Genomic DNA, 17,596 nt, shown 5'->3' with positions numbered 1-17,596 from the left:
CTGCAGGCTGCGCTGCAACTAAGTGGAGAGCTGGCCCCACCCCTCACCATGCACTCAGGAGATCTGCCTCTGATGCCCTGGGCTCAGGAGACCCTTGCCTGAGGGGCAGTCACAGTGAAGGCTCAGACTGACCTTCTTAGCTACCACCCAGGCCCACATCCAGGATTTTGAGATGGCCCACCCCAACATCCACCCCATCTATGACCTCCTGGAGTTCACGAATCGAGTGGGCCTGTGGAACTATGTCTGCAATGTCTCCAAGACTGCGGGCAACAGCAGGATTTCGGAGATAAGTGAAGGTCCAGTATTGATGGCGTGCCAGAGGCCTTGAACCAGGCCAACAACTCATCGAAAGGAAAATTTGCAAGTAAAGCTGTTTGGCAGACCAGTATAGCATGTGACACACTGCAGCTCCAAGGCCACTACAACTAATGACTATGTGATGGACAGGCGGCAAAGGTGGAGGAGCAAAGTGTTGTTTTGTTGCCATTTTGTTTGGTTGGTTGGTTTTGGTTTTATTTTTTATTTTATTTTAGGGGTAAGGCTACAAGGGTAGAGGGCAGACATGGAAGGATTGGGAGATGAGTGGGATTGAGATGCATAATGTAAAATCCCCAAAGAATCAATAAAAGAATTGTGCTGATTAAATAGGAAGGAAGGGAGGGAGGAAAGGAGGGAAGAAGGGAGGGAGGGACAGAGGGAGGGAGGGACGAATGGAGGGAGAGACGGAGGAATGGAGGGAGGGAGGGAAGGAGGGAGGGAGGGAGGGAGGAAGGAAGGGAGGGACAAAGAGAAAAGAAAATTCTGACCCTTGTTGGCTAAAACAGACATGAATTTGCACTTTACTCTTTAAAAAAAAAAAAAACTGAAAAAAAAATGCAATCACCTACGCCATGTAGCATAAGTACGAGGTCTGCGGTACCATCTAGGTTTGAATAAGTGTGCTCCATGAGGTCAGCAGGTCAGAACTACTCAATGGCACCTTTCTCAGAAGGTTTGACTATTGTTAACGGATGCACAAATGAATCCCTCCACAGGTGTCAGAGAATTGGATAAATTATAAACAATGAATGAGCATAGAGCTAGAACGAGGTGAAACAATGGGAAACGGAAACTGGAGAGACCATGACTTTAACAGACTGCTTAGGGCATGGCCTTGGGCAACCTGTCCTCTGACATAAGGGCTCGAAGTGAAGAGGCGGACAGGATGACTCTAGAAAGGGAGATTGATGGAGGAACAAGAAGGGGTTAGAACAGACTTCTAGAGGTGGGAATGGGCTAGGAGGGCGGTAGAGCACTTGGCCAGCATGAGCCAAGGCCTGGGTTCTAGTCGCAGCACTAGCTCATGCTCAAGCCCACATACACAACTCTAGACTCAGTAGGGGCTGGGGTGTGAAAGAATTTTGTCAGACTGCTCTCCCAAGAGACTGCAATTGTACACACCAAGAGACATTTTGGGGGGTGAGGAAATGCGGCAGGAGTGTGCCTAGCACAATGGAAAACACAAGGAAGTCATTCTGAAAGGAGTGTGGTTGAGGAAAGGGCTGAGGTCAGAGAAGGGGTGGGGGGCATCAGACAGCACAGGGCTTTGATGCACTTGTAAGGACCTTAGGGCTTCCTGTGATTATGTGGGGAAACTACAGAAAGCAGCGCTGTATAGTGACATCATACGACCTGTATTTCAAAGTTTAGTCTGACTGCTGCGTTAACCAACAGTGGCTGTAAAGGGCTAAGATAGAAGTGGTGTGGTCACCATTCACTGCCTTATAGAGGAAGACATGATGCACACTGGAGATGCTGAGGGAAAGCAGCAGAGATGATGAGAAGGTCTGGAAATTTAAATCCAGTCACAGGCTGATTCGATAAAGAGTGTGAGAGAAAGCCAGTCAGTCATCTAATGTAGCTCAACCATTTGTGGCCACACCAGAGGAGAAATGGGTGCAGAGAGGAGAAAAGAAAGGGAATGATACAGGTCCAGCTGGATGTAGTGAAGGAACACTCATTTGGCAAACATCAAGTGTGCAAAATCATCCAAGTGGAAACATGAGTACAGTGCATATAGATAGGTAAATCTTGGTTTAGAGGGGGGGTTTGCTGAAGACACACACCCGAGCTCTATCGGATGCAGATGCAGTTGCCAAGTCTGTGGCTTTATAAAAATCAATAAAATAAAAAAGAACTAAGTTCTGAGCCATTATTAAGAAAACACAGAGAAGCTTGGAGTTAGCCCAGTGGAAGAGTATTGAAATAGCGTGTGTGATACTGTAAAAGTTAATTTCCAGTGCTCAGAGCTGGCTGGGAGTGGGGAGCTAAACAGTGCTAAGGGAAGTCAGAGAAGATCTATAAGAATGTGACATCCTGAGAGCCGCAGAAGGAAAACCCGGCAGGAAGCTCCCATCAGAAGCAGCAGAGGGTCAGTGAAGAAAAGCACGGAGAGCTGCTGGTTATGGGTGGGGAGAGGACTAAGCACGGGAGGAGACAGGGAAAGGCTTGCAGAGAGAATGGGGGAGGCTTCTAGACCTACAGATGCCCGGCGGTCATCAGCGACTGCAGGATAAGACAGAAGCATCCTGAGTTCCCAGCAGACCTGAGCCATATACTAAGACCCTGTCAGACAATCCTAAAAGAAAAACAATTGGTTAGCTGGGTGTCATCAAAATAAAACCTTTGCTCTTCAAAATCCACTGTGAAGATTAAGGCTAGCTGGCCACTGTCTTAGTTAGATTTTTTACTGCTCTGAAGAGACACCATGACCACAGCAACTCTTATAAATGGAGACTTTCAATTGAGGGGGCTCACTTACAGGTTTGGAGGTTCAGTTCATTGTCATGATGATAGGGAGCATGGCAGCTTGCAGGCAGATGTGGTGCTGGAGCTGAGAATGCTACATCATGCAGGCGACAGGAAGTCCACTGACTGTCACACTGAGGGAAGCTTGAGCATATGAGACCTCAAAGCCCACCCCCACAGTGACACACTTCCTCCAACACAGCCACACCCACTTCAACAAGGCCACACCTCCTAATAGTGTCACTCCCCTTGGGGGCCATTTTCTTTCAAACTACCAGAACCACCAAGAACGAATAGCCTCAAAGCATATTCTTTTGTCTTCTTTTATTATTGTGTATATTTGTATTGGGGGGACACAATGCCACAGGGCATAAGTGGATGTCAGAGGACACATTTGTAGAGTTGGTCCTCTCCTTCCACCTGTAGGTGGGTCCCAGGAATCCGGCTCAGGTCGTTAGGGTTACAAGCATACTTCTCTGCTGAAAAATCTAGCCAGCCCTCAAATCCCACTTCTCACCAAGAGTTCAAGTGTCTAAAGAACCCCTGCAACTCAATATAAAGCGTAGAAATCCAATTTTTATGTGTAGAGGTGTTTTGCCTGAATGTATGTCTGTGTACCATATTTGCAGTGTCCAAGGAGACAAGAAGAGGGCTACAGATCTCTTGGAACTGCATTTAGAGAGGGTTGTGAGCCACCATATGGGTGCTGGAAATCGAACCTAGGTCCTCTGGAAGAGCAGCCACTGCTCTTAACTGCTGAACCATCTCTCCTGTATCCAAAATCCAACAGTTATAGCACAGCAAATGTACCTGTGAAGCAGACCTCAAAGTGTTAATCACTGGGGAGATGCAAGCCGAGCCCACAGTGGGATACTACAGAGAAGCTGGGATGGCTAAGCCTGAGGATGAACGCCAGAAGCCTTGGCAAGGACTGTGCTGCACCTGCAACTCTCACACATTGCTGGCTGGAAAGAAAACAGCAGGCAAACTCTAGAAATCCGTGTGGAGGTGTCTTAAATATTAAACCTAACTACTGCCATATAACCAAGAAATCCCACGATGTATTTACCTGAGAAACTCTGATTCTACACGTGGCATGTCACTGCTTTCCAGTCTAAGCCCTAATCTTGATGTGGTGGACTGACCAGTGCAAAAAGGCAAGGTTCCTCCCAGCTCCAGTACTGCTTGGTGCTCACACATTTAAATCAAAGTCACTTTTCGATGCCAGAGGTCCTCTGGGTTTCTCACTGCCTGCCTCACATTGGTGATCCATCATCCTCCAGACTTCATTGTTTATCTCCTCTCCAAGGCGTTGATGTCCCCAGCAGCGGTCGCCTGATGCCAAAGACCTCATGCTGACCATCTCTGGCCCCAGGACCCTGAACTGCTTGCTGCACCTGCCAGCATGCCTCCTTCCAGCACACGCCATGCCATGGTTCCTCGAGGCCTCGGCTTCACACCAAGTCTGTCGATGGCCATGTGCCTAGTGATGTGGTCTTCATCACCTATCTGCATGACCTATCTTTAACATCCAGCTCTAGACGGAGTTTCCAGGAACCTTGCTGGTACTAAGTATCACGGTGCCTTGCTGATGGGATTCACAGAAATCTCTGAGATCTGCGCACAGAGTCTCGGGAGTGGCAGGTTGGCAATCACATTTCAAGGGGAGAGTCTCAAGTGGCCGTCTGGTAGTCATCCATCTTCAGAACAGAGGTCTGGGCCTTTCTACCTCTTTCTTCATCAAGACGTTAGATGCTGGCTTCTCAGAAAAAGACAGCAACCCAGAGCAAGGTGGGGAAAATTCCCAGAGAAATATTTAACTGAGAACTCAGCCCTAAGTGTGGACTATTACAGTCTTGATGGGAGTCTACATGGATGCAGCATCATCCACTAAGCTTGTTTTGTTCTACAGCAAAGCTGGGAGCACGGAAAAGCAAGTAATTTTGCAATCATTTTACAAGCAGAAGAAAATAAACACTAGTCAGTAGTTTCTTTCCCAGACTAAGCCTCTTTCCACTGAGGGTAGGGAGAGACTCTAAAACAAAGAAAGATAAAGTGGCAGGAGGCTCTAGTCACCATCCAGTACAAATATGGGTTTCAGTTTATCACAGGCCACAAAACAGCCCATGACTTTGACCAAAAGGAATTAGCTATTAAGTAGTTGTGTGTGTGTCAGAGGTTATTCCAAGCATCATGTGTTTATATGTGCATGAGCATACATATATGCAAATATAGATATATATGTATGCAAAAGTGTGCTCATGTAACCCTCAGAGTAACTTTCTGAGAAAGCACTTACTATTATACCCTTGCAGATAAGGACACGGAATATATTGGGGTGAGATTAACTTGCCCAGCATTTTTACAGGTTGGGAAACAATCTCAGTTCATTATCCTTACTGTACATCTTTTTTAGATCAGTTTTTGAGTACCTCCTAAATGGGTTGACTTTTCTATGTGTGTGACATACGAGTTATTGCTCTGGGTAGACAATTGTCACTGGTTTCAGTGTGACTCAATCTCACAGATCCTAGCACCAACAACATGACCTGTAGCAACCATGGATGTCACACCCACATCTATAGAAAGTGGGCCAGCACAGAGCAGCTTCTCCCCAAGAGAACTGGTAGGACAGAGCTAATTATATGGGCTCTTCTCTGAATGGAGAGAGACCCACACAAATGGGGAGGGAGCTAGCTGTTTATACGCACTGCTTACGACCGTCCTTGTCTGCAGCATTCACAGTCCTGACTCCTGTATCAGCCACACAGATCATGGTCCCAAATACCAGACCTAAAACTCAGTGAGCTGGCAGATTACTCCACACTGGATGTATGTGTCCAAAGGGATGTATTAATGACTCAAACAAAATGATCTTACTATGTTTGTCTTCCCCCAAATCCTCTGATCTGATTCCAGTACTACCAGCAGCACCATCGTCTACCCAGCCTCAGGGAGAACACGGGATAAAACTGCATGTCACCTTTCTGCCGTTGTTCCCTTCTGCAAGCCAGTAATCTCACTGACATCCCATTCAGCAGGAGCAGGATCACACAGAGCAGTCTCATTACAGCCATCCGGCATCCTGGGTCTATATTGTTCATAGTCTTATAAGCTTCCAGGATGAACTCAATAACGTGGAATGTCAAACCAGTCCTTAGGTAATTCTGGTCGTCAGCTGGGGCTAAGGCTTCTGGCAAGGTGACAGCAGTCATAATCCAGACTCGCTGCCCTCAGACTCTGAACTTGGCACCTCATACCAGTGACATCAGGGGCACCAGCGCCAAACCTCTGCATGGGGCCGGGATGTCAGGCAAAGCTGGCTCTTGACTTGTGGCTTTGAAGAGTACTGTGGCACATCAGAAATTAAAAATAAACAAAGTTAAAGTAAAAAAAAAAAACTCAGTTCATCTGCCGCTTTCTCTGCTCATCAGCTGTGCAAACTTGGAAAGCCACACGTAAGCTCATGGTCCCCCTGCACTGATTTTCCTTGCTCAGAGAATGTTTACTGGGGCTTGGGAGATGGCTCCGTGCCTGCTGTACCTACTGGCAGAAGAAACTGGGTTCAGATCTGAAGAATTCACCTAAGAGCCAAAGGTGAGGGCCACATATGTAACCTCAGCACTGTGGAAGTGAAACAGTTGCATCCCGAAACTTGGTAGATAGCCAGTCTATCCAATCAGTGAGCTCTGGTGAGTAAGTCTCTAGTGACAGACTCTCGGAAAATACGGATTAGCAAAGGCACCTGACAATGGAGCCTGTGGCCTGGGTCCAACCCTTAGAACCCACCATGGAAGTGGAAAACAACTGAATCCTGAAAGTGTACTCTAATCTCCACATGCCCGTGCTCTCATTAGGACAAAGAAACATGTACTCATGTGCACACACACAGAGATACACACAGACACACCCAGAGATACACAGACACACACATACTTAGGAACACACACACACATATACACAGACACAGAAACACCCAGAGATACACACACACACACACACACACACACACACACAGATACACACAGACACACACACAGCTACACACATACTCGCACATGCACACACACACACACACACACACACACACACACACACAAAAGCACACACATGCACACATACCACAAAAATATAAATAAATGTTTAAAAATTAAACAATGTGGAGAGTTATAGAGGAAGATGCCAGACATTGACCTCTGGCCTCTGCAAAAATATCCACATATTTGCACTTGCACACACATGCACACAGACTACACATACATAAACAGTAAAATTTTAAATTTTAAATAAAGAGAGATGATAAGATGACTCAGTAGTTAATAGCACTGGCTGCCCCTCCAGAGGCCCTGGGTTCAAATCCCAGCGCCCACACAGTGGCTCACAACTATGTACCTCCAGTTGCAGGGGATCTGAGCCCTCTTCTATCCTCCACAGGCACTGGGCACATACATACACATACATACATATTTGCAGATAAAATATTCATATGTACAACATAAAATGAAAAACAATGAAAGAGTTTGGTTGATTGTTTAGCTGCTTGGTTTACATGCCCTTTATTAGTGAGTTCTCTTGTCAAATCCTGTGATAATAGCAATAGACCAAGCAAGTGTGAGCCTGCTGTCATGGAAGACACAAAGGTGCTATCACCCCTCCATATCCACAGGTTCTGCCACAGATTCCAATGCAAATTGAAACTTCAAGGCAAAAAGTATCTGTGCTGAAAATGTCCTGGCTTTTTTGTCTTTGAAGGTATCACTAAAAAAAGTCACTGCTGTGCTTAGCCATGCTAGATGAAGAGAAGCCAAGGGAGCCTGCAGTAAAAGCCACTCTAGACATCAGAACCATCATGAGTCATGAGCCCAAGAATATTAATCATATCTTTTACGTTCTGTGTTTTGATGCTTGGCCATCTGGAATCTTGCTCACCCCAGAGGACTATCCATCCCAGGGTTAGCCAATTCCTGTGGATACCAAATATCTGAGCTGTATGTGGCCTTCATGGGCAAATCAACCAATGCAGAAGCCATTCCCAAAAGACTCCACTATTGGGCTCTTACATCACTGAACTCACTGCACATTCCCAGGAGGAACCTTGTTTTCAAACCACTTAGGTTCTTTTTATTTTTTTTTTCCTTTCAGATCCATGTATCTTTCTTATCGTTTGTTGTTGTTTGTTTGCTGTTTCTTTGTGCTAGAACTTCTAGCATGGAGTTGAATAGGAGTGATAAAAAGATACGTCCTTGCCTTTAGAAAGGAGCATTTACATGTCACTGTAGTATACTTGTTCGTGCTTGCCCCAGGCTCACCGTTGCTCTCACCTCTCTCTGCCAAACTAAGGATGTTACCCTTCTAGGTCTGCTTTTCTGACAGTTTGGTCATGAAGAGATAATAGATTGGGCAAGGTTTTCTTTCTGTTTCACTTGATGTAATGATGTAATTTTTAACTTTAGTCTGTTACCAAGAAGAGTAACAATTGATTTTGAATACTGAATTAGCATTCATGGGGGAGTAGGGAGTGTATGACATCTGGCATAGAGTGTTAGCCAAATACCTGATACGCTCTACAAGAAGCAGCTTAAGGGAGGAAGGGTTAATTTTGGCTCCCAGATGGAGGACATGATAGCTCATCCCACTAGAAGGTGTCACATGGCATATCAGGATGCTGAGAGCAGACAGGAAATGGAGTCGGACTACAAAAACTCAAAGTCCATCCCTAGTTGTTGTAATTTTTTTTAAGTGGCACAAAAGATAAGGAGGCCATGTGACAGAGTTCAAACAGAGGGGTTTTTTATTAAGGGAAAGGAATTGTAAAAGGGGAAAGGGAAGGGAAGAGACTGGCCTTTGGGAATAGGAGCAGTGGAAGAGAGGAAAGAGAGGAAAGAGAGGCAGAGAGGCAGAGGCAGAGGGAGAGAGAGAGAGAGAGAGAGAGAGAGAGAGAGAGAGAGAGAGGAAGGGAGGGAGGAAGGGAGGGAGGGAGGAGGGAGGGAGGGAGGGAGGGAGGGAGGGAGGGAGGGAGGGAGGAGGGAGGGATGGGGAAGGGCCCTTTTAAAAGGGAACATAGTGAATGTGCACAGGTGGTGCTCTTAGTGGCTGCAGCTGAGGGTGTGCCCTGTCAGAACTCCAAGGGCAGGCCAGTACAGATGCCTAAATACTAACACTAGTTACCCACTTCTGCCAGAAGACCCCACCTCCTAAAGGTTTATAGCCTTCCAAAACAGTTCTACCAGCTGGGGACCAAGTATTCAAATGCATGTACCTTTGACTTTCACATTCAAACTGCAACAAATCACTTATAATGTTTCTTCAAACTGCTGAGCTCATTTGCAAATATTTTATACCATGTCTAGTTTGGCTATCAGGCCAGTGTGGTTTTCTGCAACTGGCTTCACAAAAGGCATTGCCAAGTGACTTGTAGAATTGATGTTGAGTCATTTTTAAGCATTTGGAAGAAGTACCCAATGAAACTATTATGGCTTGAGGGTTTCTTTTAAGAGTGGTTCAATTACAAGTTCAATTTTCTTTGAGTTACAAGGCAAATCAAATTATTTTATGTTTAATGAGCTGTGGAAGTTTTGATTTTGAAGAATTTGTCATGTTTATATGTGTAGAGATGTTTGGATCAAATTGGGGTCTGAAAGCCTAAAGTGATGTACCAACTTCACTCCAGATATTGGTAATAATTGTATTCGTTCATTATTTTCTCTTACCAGGACTTCAGTTAACTTTATGGTATCAAAGCTCTATCTAGCTCCTTGTTGTTGTTGTTATTGTTTGCTTGTTTGCTTGCTTGCTTTTTGAGACAGGGTTTCTCCATGTAGCCTTCACTGTCTTGGCACTCACACTGTAGACCAGGCTGGTCTCAAACTCACAGAAATCTGCCTGCCTCTGCCTTCCTTCTTTCATAGATAGATCTTTATTGTTTTTATTTTCAGTTGCATGGCATCCACTCTTACTTCCTTTCCTTGATTAAGGCTTGCTTTCTGAAGTTGCCAAAGTCCCAGGGCTAGAAGCTTTGGTTCCTGGTGTCTGATCTCCCCTTTTCTGGCCTGTGCGTGGGAAGGTATGGAATTCCTATCGCTGTGCTGCAGTGGGTGTGCCCCACAAATTCCAGTACGCTCCATTTTCACTCTGTTCAATGTATGCCTGAATCCCTTTGAGAGTCCTCTTTGATCCATAGATTTTTTCCAAACATTTCTGTGAGTTTCTCATATTTGGAATCTTTCCTGCTGCTTATCTGAATTGATTTCTAATTTGATTCTGTTATATAGGAGAATAGGACATACGTTTTTAAATTCTTTTAAATTTGTTGAGATTTCTTTGTAGCATGGGTTATGGTCTATCTAGCTACATAATGTGGGGCCTGAAAATCACGTGATCTGTAGGTGTAGAGATGTCTCTAACTATCCACTCACTGGTGTTGATCGACGACCTTATTCTTTTACATACTGGCTGACTCTTTGGCTACTCATCGCATTGACTGTTAAGATGGGAGCACTGGGCAATGGTGGCGCACACCTTTAATATCAGCACTTGGGAGGCAGAGGCAGGCAGATCTCCAAGTTCGAGGGTAGCCTGATCTACAAAGTGAGTTCCAGGACAGTCAGGACTACACAGGGAAACTCTGTCTCGAAACATCTTTTCAGGTAACTTTGTTTTCATAATGTATAATGTCCCTCTCTGACTCTGGTTACTCTCTTTTCTCTGAAATGCACTGTATCTCTTGGCCATGCAGCCACTCCTGCTTTCTTTTGATAAATACTTGTGTAGCACAGCATTTTCCCTTTTGGGCTACAATGTGTTTGAAGAGAATTTCTTATAGATGGCACAAAGTTAAGTACTATTTTTAAGCCACTCTGCCGGTTGAATTCTGTTTTGTATTTACTTCATTAAAATCACACTGGCTTAATGTCATTCATTAGTGGTGTGTCAGGGTTTCCAGCTGCCACTCCATTTATTGCTTTCTGCTTTCCATTTCCCTCTCTTCTCTTAGCCTTGCTGTGAGTTGCTGGAGCTCTCTCATTCTCTGTCGCTTTCTACTGGTTTTGAATGCCTACCTGTATAGCTTGTCTAGAAACAGCCATTCTTGTGTTAGATCACAGATCTACAGTACCACAGTCCCACTGGCACCATTAGTTTACCAGTTCAGCTGAAGTGTAAGCATCTTCCCTTACAAGACATTTGTCAACACAGTTGACTTAACCGCTTACGGACAGCCCACGTGAAAGACTAAAGCTCATCAAAATCACAATCAGCGGCCTGCACTGAGGGCTCCAAGAATCCTCCAAGATCAAGTGCAAAGTCATGACACACAGTGAGCTTTCCCAGAAACCTAACAGCAGTCAAAAGCGCCTCAAGAAAGCTGAAAAAGGATCAGCTCAGGCCAGAGCAAGGCTTCCCGCCTCGAGCTTGACCTTATGGTTGAGAACACAGGCTTCCTGGCCAGCTTACCCAGAAGTGGGGAGGAAAAAAAACAAAACTGGATTTGGTTCTGTTGTCATGATTTCCACCACACATGTAAAAAGCTTGCCCTAGGCCTTCTGCTACATTAAATAGATGTTTTCCCATGAACCATTTAACTTTCTTGTTGTTTCCTAATTGTTTTGCTTACAACTGTTTTCTTAGCAGATGGGGGGGATGACAGTGACCAACACTGTAAGGTAAGAATGTAGTTTAGACTAATACCAACTTAAGGGTAATACTACATAGAACTTTGCTTCAATACTGCCCCACTGTTTCCATCTTATTTTTGGTATGTCTTTGTTGTCATAGAAATCATATCTGTATTTTCGAATGCCTGTTGACCTACTTCTATAGTTACTGCTTTATGCTGTGTTTTAAATGAGAAAAAAAAAAAAGCCACAAAATACCTCATTGGCTTTTTTACTTGTATGTTTCTGTGCTTTCGTATTTGTATGTGTTTGTATGTTTGTATATTCATGTATTTGTGCATGTGTGTTTGTGTATGTATGTGATTTGTGGTCTTGTATGTTGCATGTCTGTATATTTTTTCTATGTTTTATATGTGAAGTTGTGAGAAACCACCTTCGTTCTTAATGAAAAGCAGGCTGCTGTGCAGTGCCTCATTTGGACGTGTCTGGAGTCTTGCAAGCTTGCCACCCTATGCTGTCCTCTGAATGGGTCAGAAGGGATTTGATCTAGAGGTTGTCACTCAGAAACACAGCTCTGCCACCCCCTGGACCAATGGGCAAGCCTCTGCTATTTAGAAACTTGTGTCCTTTGAGCTCAGAAGGGACGAGCACAGAGCAGTGCAAGCAAGAAGACAGAGACTCCACCCACTAGACCAGAGGAGTCGTCAGAGGGTGACAAATGCCAACAGCCAGGCCACCCTAACACCCAAGGCATTCTTTACCTCCCTGAGGATTTGAGCTGCCACGTACAGGTCTTTCATTTCAGCCTAAAGACTCCCTTGACATGTCAGGGCAAATCTGTTTCTGCCGAGTCCCTGCAGCTTCTGCTTGGCCTAAGACCACCTCCATTTTTAAGTGCAAGTCTTCTGCATGTGAAATGCTTGACTGGGGTTCTTTTCTTTCTACAATAGGAATATGCCACATCACAGCCCCTGCCCCTTCTCATAGGACAGCAGCTGCTAGCCTGACTGTGGAGGTGTGGGATCAGCCGTTTCCTCTTGCTGCTCTTAAATTGTCTCTATTTTTGACAGTGGTATTCGTGCAGGGCTCTTCCACAGTTATCACACTTGCAGCTCATCACATTTCCTTGACATGGACAAATGTCTTTCATCAAACTTGGAAAGTGGTCAACTGTTATTTCAATTACTCCTTCTGGTCCTTCTGTGCTCTCCTCCAGGGACTCCCTTTATGCATATTTGTATGCTCAGTGGTATCTCCTGGGGCTCTTGAGCTCAGTTCATCTTTCTTTCTTCTTTTTTCTCCACCCCTTAGATGACACACTCTCAGGTGACATCTGCCTGTCACTCCCCGGTGCTGGTGCTGAGTCTCTCCTGTGGACATTTCATTTCAGTTTTATTTCACTTTCAACTCAAGAATTTCTATAGAATATTTTCCAATAAGGCATCTTTTACTTAGTGAGAGATCCTCATGTTCTCCTCTTAGATGTGTATGTGGTCTTCTAAGGTTTATGAACATATTTTAAATAGTCGGTTTGTCTTATTAATAGGTATATTTATGACCATCCTCAAGAATGGTTTCCATTGGCTGCTTACTACAAAATGACAATTTGCTGTTTCTTCATGCTGAAGTTGGATGTCTTTTTAAATAATACCAAAAAGAAGTCTTCGTTGTGTCATTTGTTGAAGAGGGTGCTACTGTTTGCTTTTTTAGTGACCACAGAATGCTGTCTGGTGAACTTGATGAGCAGTAACCAATGGTTATAAACCAGTTTCCTTTTTTTTTTTTTTCTTTTTTTTTTTTTTTTTTTTGGTTTTGGTTTTTTGAGACAGAGTTTCTCTGTATTGCTTTGGAACCTATCCTGGCACTCTCGTAGACCAGGCTGGCCTCGAACTCACAGAGATCCACCTGCCTCTGCCTCCCGAGTGCTGGGATTAAAGGCATGCGCCACCAATGCCCAGCTTATAAATCAATTTCTTTAACTGCCTGTTACAGTTCTGCGTACATTTTGAAAGGAGTCTTCAAATCTTAAGTGGTTCACAACTTTGCCTTAGCCTTCCCTGGTTGGGTCTCCAGACTCTCAAGGTCAACCAGAAGGAAAAGGTTAGAATTTCCCCAGGTCTGTCTCAAAGGCATACACAGCCTTGAGCATATGCACAGTCTTGTACACACAAGTGGCCGTGTAGGTTCCAAAGAATGTCAGAGCTTCACAAAGCCCCCTGTGTGTAGCTTATTCCTCGTTTTCCTTTTTGGTTTTTCATCAGCTTGTTTCCCACAGCTATTCCTGCCACCTCAAGCAGGTGTGTTACTAAGCCATCCTGATGGATGGCTTTTAACACATCCCACTAAGGAAAAGACAAAATAATTTCTAAAAGAAGGCATGAAGTTCTGAGGGAGGTGAGTCAATGGATCCCAGACAAAGCTGTCAGGAGGTAGTAGGGAGTAGATAAGATCAAATATTTTGCTTACATGTATGAAATTTCCAAAGAATTTTTTTTTCATTTTAATTGCTGCTTTGAACATCATTTTCTTGAGATTTTTCAAGAAGGAAGGCAGCCATCCATCACTTGTCCCTAAGACTGTGGTGAGAATGACATGAGAAGGATGTGCTGGGAATATGCTGCTGCTATAGGAACCCAAACAAAATGCAATGACCTGATATTCAGGTTAAAAGGGCAATTATGTCCTTATGCATGGAACTCCATTTGCTAGTCCCAAGCTCCACAAGTGACTTGCTCCCCTCCTATTGTGTGACCCATTCTGTCAGTTATGCAGGACACTGGGCAGACTGGGAAGGACCTATGGCCACCAACAGGACTGAGCTATGGTCTAACTCATACTTCAGCTCCACTACCACAAGACTGACTTCAGCATAAGCAAAGGACTTCCTGGAGGGGAGGGCAGCTTCCCAGGACAAGCAGCACCCATGGTGACTGTGCCATCTTAGATGGCCTGTTTCAAAAATACAGCATGCACCATGTACGAGTATGTTTTGTAAGACCCCCGAAGCTCAGGCCTCCAGGATCTCAGCCCAGGACCGTAGTCACCCCAATCACCACGCAGAGTCAAAAGCTTGCTGCAAACTGCACGAGGCTTTATTATAGCTGTTTAACGAGCTAACCCTATGTTAGCTCGGGTCTTTCATCTACCCACCATGGCGGATGGTTAGAAAGACAGCTCAAAGTGTCTGCATAGAGATCTTGTAGGGCAGCGTAAGGGGAGTGTCTAGGGGTACGCACAGGCTCAGGATTGGTGTGGCTCCAGGCTTGGAGGGCTTGCCCTGTGTTGATTGGTCAACTGGTTGTTATGGCCCATAGGCCCTCCCAGGGTGGTTGCTATGCTCTGTGCGTCATTGCTGTGCACTTGTCCATAAAGCACACCAAGAGCCATAAAGCATAGCACCACCAGCTAACTTCTGATTGGTTCCTTGTCATGAGGCAGGCATCTAACCTTCTAGTGACTAAGACAAGGTCAGTCAAGTGCATGTTTGGCTGTTATGGCTGTTGAAATGGGGAGCTGGTCCCTTCAGTATCACAGGAATTCATAAATACCATTTTGCTTGACTCCCACCACAGCACTTTGTGATACTTTCTCCTATCTGAGAAACAGAGTGGAACCCACATCTGCTTACCTAGGAAGCGTAGGCTTTCCCCCTCTGAGCTGCAGTCCTCAGATGTATGTGATGCTCGCACTGGGAGACGAATGGCACACCGCACGCATCATTTAGAGCTCATGGCTGCATGTTCTCACTAAATTTTGCTGTGAGTTCTGAGGAAAATCTTAAAAAAAAAAAAAAAAAAGAAAAGAAAAGATGGGGAGAGATCATCGCAGGAAAAGGAGAATGCAGGAGAATGTGGCAGGCCCTCACAGGATCCCTCTGGTGAGAGGGAACACCCCACCCTACAGGTATTGCACAGCAGCCCGAGAGACTGCAACCAGTCACACAGTGATGGTGAGGAAGCAGAGGGCACCTGGCCATCTAGCCTGCAAGGTGAGTGCAGGCTCTGGCTGTTGAAGGCTGAAAGGTTCAGGCTTTGACGCTGACCGGCACTACCTCTTTAAGAGACAGATCTTGCCCCCTGACAACAGTCAGGGCACGCACAAGAAAACGTGCTACGTCATCACCACATCACTGGCCACGCATGAGGACTCTGGGCATGCGTGGAACCTCAGTGGGCATACGCAGTCTTCCCTTTAAAAGCTCCAACTTTCCTGCTTCACTCTCTCTCTCTGCTTCCTCTCTACTCTCTCTCTGTTTCTTCTTGGCTCTCTCTCACCTACGTGCTCTCTCTGCCTCTCTATGGTGACCGGCCATGGCGGTCAGCCATTACCCCTGTTCCTCTTTTTCTCTCTTAGTCTCCCTATTCTGCCGGGTCATGTAATAAACTAGTTAACATGTCTCATCTTGCAGCTTTCTCTTTTCCTCTTTTTAAATAAAAACATAACAAAGGCTGTGGTGCCCTTCCATAGGCAAGTAAGGAAAGTGGTTCCTCTTGTGACAGGCTGCAAAGCAGGCATGGAGCCATCCCCAGCTGCCCAGCTGAGTGACATCAGCTTCAGAAAACTGGGTATGTGCACAGCAGTACCCCAGGCTTGTGCTCTGGAAGGGACTTTGCTGAGGGGATGATTTCATTCACTGCCTCATAAGGAAAGAGGAGACAGTTTCCCTGAGCTCTGGGGAAGCCGCACTCAGAAGCCAGGCCTTGTTAAGAGTTCTGGATGAATATAACACTGATCTCAACCGTAGCTGAAGTCAACAACCAGGACAATGGTCATTGTGCCCTCAAGAATCAGGCCATACGCTACCTCTAGGTAAAAACTATTTTTAAGGTACTTCATAAATCAGTGCTGAGGTCAGCCACACTAAGTGGTCCAAAACATTCAGGGGAAGTCTCTGTGGGTGTGCCTCCAGCTCCCGGCTGCAGCCACCCATTGTTTGATGGTTTCCTGCACCAGCTGTCCCCGCCAGCCAGTCTGCAGGGTCTGCAGAGACCGGCCAGGAGGACCTCACAGCTGGCCACCACCCTGCCACACAGGTGTGGAGGGCGCCAGTCTGCCTGGCCACAGCAGCACTACCGTCTCTAGGATTCCACCATGCAGGCTGTGGTCTCCAAACCCACACTGGATCACTGCCACTCCTGGTGCAATGAGCGTGATGAAGCAGACAGGGGTTTTGCATCCTGCTTCTCACAGCACCTGGGCTGAGTGGCAGGTGGGGATGGGGTTATTTCCTTCCTAGCCTGGCCACTCTGGCTGCCATGCCTGGTCGCCATGCCTTGGTGCACTAAGCTGTGTGTGCAGTCCGGGCATACTACTTTTATGCATGTTTGCTTGATATGGTTCATGGATAAGTGAACACATGTGAGTCATGAACTGTGAGTGGATGTGTCCGCCTGTATATTTTGGAAGTCTATTCCACCCTACCACGAGTTCAGGAGAGCCCAGAATTTCTATTGTCTTTTAGATGTCAGCTAATAGCTGCTGGATGTCCTGGAGAACAGCTCCTATCTAAATAACAATAGACTTGGGCCAAGGGTGAGTCTACACCCACCCTGAAGGCTAGTGAGACATGACGGGGTGGAGGTGCCTGAAGGCTTGAGTACGTGATGCAAAGGAGAATCTTCAGGATTAAGGGAAATAATTGCTATCAGCCCTTTATAGATAATAATAGATGTCTTCTGCTATTGCCCCCATCTCTGGATGGTTACTTAAGACACTGGATCAATAAACTGGGCACCTTCAGTATTAACTGAGCGCCCTCCTGTTATTAGCAGATGTCTCTGTCGTTTCTTTAATGTTATTGAATAGCATTCAATTCATCCATACTCCCCTACTCAGGATTGGACCTGGGGTTGTTCCGCTGGTTCCGATCGCAGCCCCCAAGACATCAGTCAGCAACAAATGGCTCCCGAATGTGGGGCTAACACAGACAGCGGCAAATGGTGCAGCAATGTGGAGCTAATACAGATGGTGCTGACATGGATGAACCCCTATTTTTGCAGAAACAGAAGTCAGAATCAGAAAATCTGCCCAAGGCAACCCCCTTTTCTACAGCGACTGGTGGCCAAGGAGACATGGAAAGTCTAAGTGGAATGCAAACTGAGGGAGGCTGAAAGCGCCAGGAGCCTTTGCTGTTTCTCTGTCCTTCCTTTCTCAAAGGTGAGAGGATGGTTGGAGCTCCAGCAGCCATCACAAAC

General features: G+C 45.7%; 1 long non-coding RNA gene across 3 annotated transcripts in view; it reads right to left on the bottom strand.

The window, feature by feature from the left end:
* Positions 1-3,097: 3,097 nt before the first annotated feature.
* Positions 3,098-17,596, bottom strand: part of LOC113837038 — a 30,957-nt gene continuing 16,458 nt past the window's right edge. For all 3 annotated transcript variants that reach the window (XR_003487634.1, XR_003487636.2, XR_003487637.2), the window contains exons 2-3: positions 15,031-15,178; positions 3,098-6,139 (exon numbers count right to left, since the gene is read on the bottom strand). This is a non-coding gene — a long non-coding RNA (uncharacterized LOC113837038). The remainder of the gene's footprint in view (positions 6,140-15,030; positions 15,179-17,596) is intronic.

Source organism: Cricetulus griseus, chromosome 8 (genome assembly GCF_003668045.3).
Source record: "Cricetulus griseus strain 17A/GY chromosome 8, alternate assembly CriGri-PICRH-1.0, whole genome shotgun sequence".
Classification (NCBI taxonomy): Eukaryota; Metazoa; Chordata; class Mammalia; order Rodentia; family Cricetidae; genus Cricetulus; species Cricetulus griseus.
The sequence above is the reverse complement of the archived record's forward strand: the minus strand, read 5'-3'. Positions and strand labels throughout refer to the sequence as shown.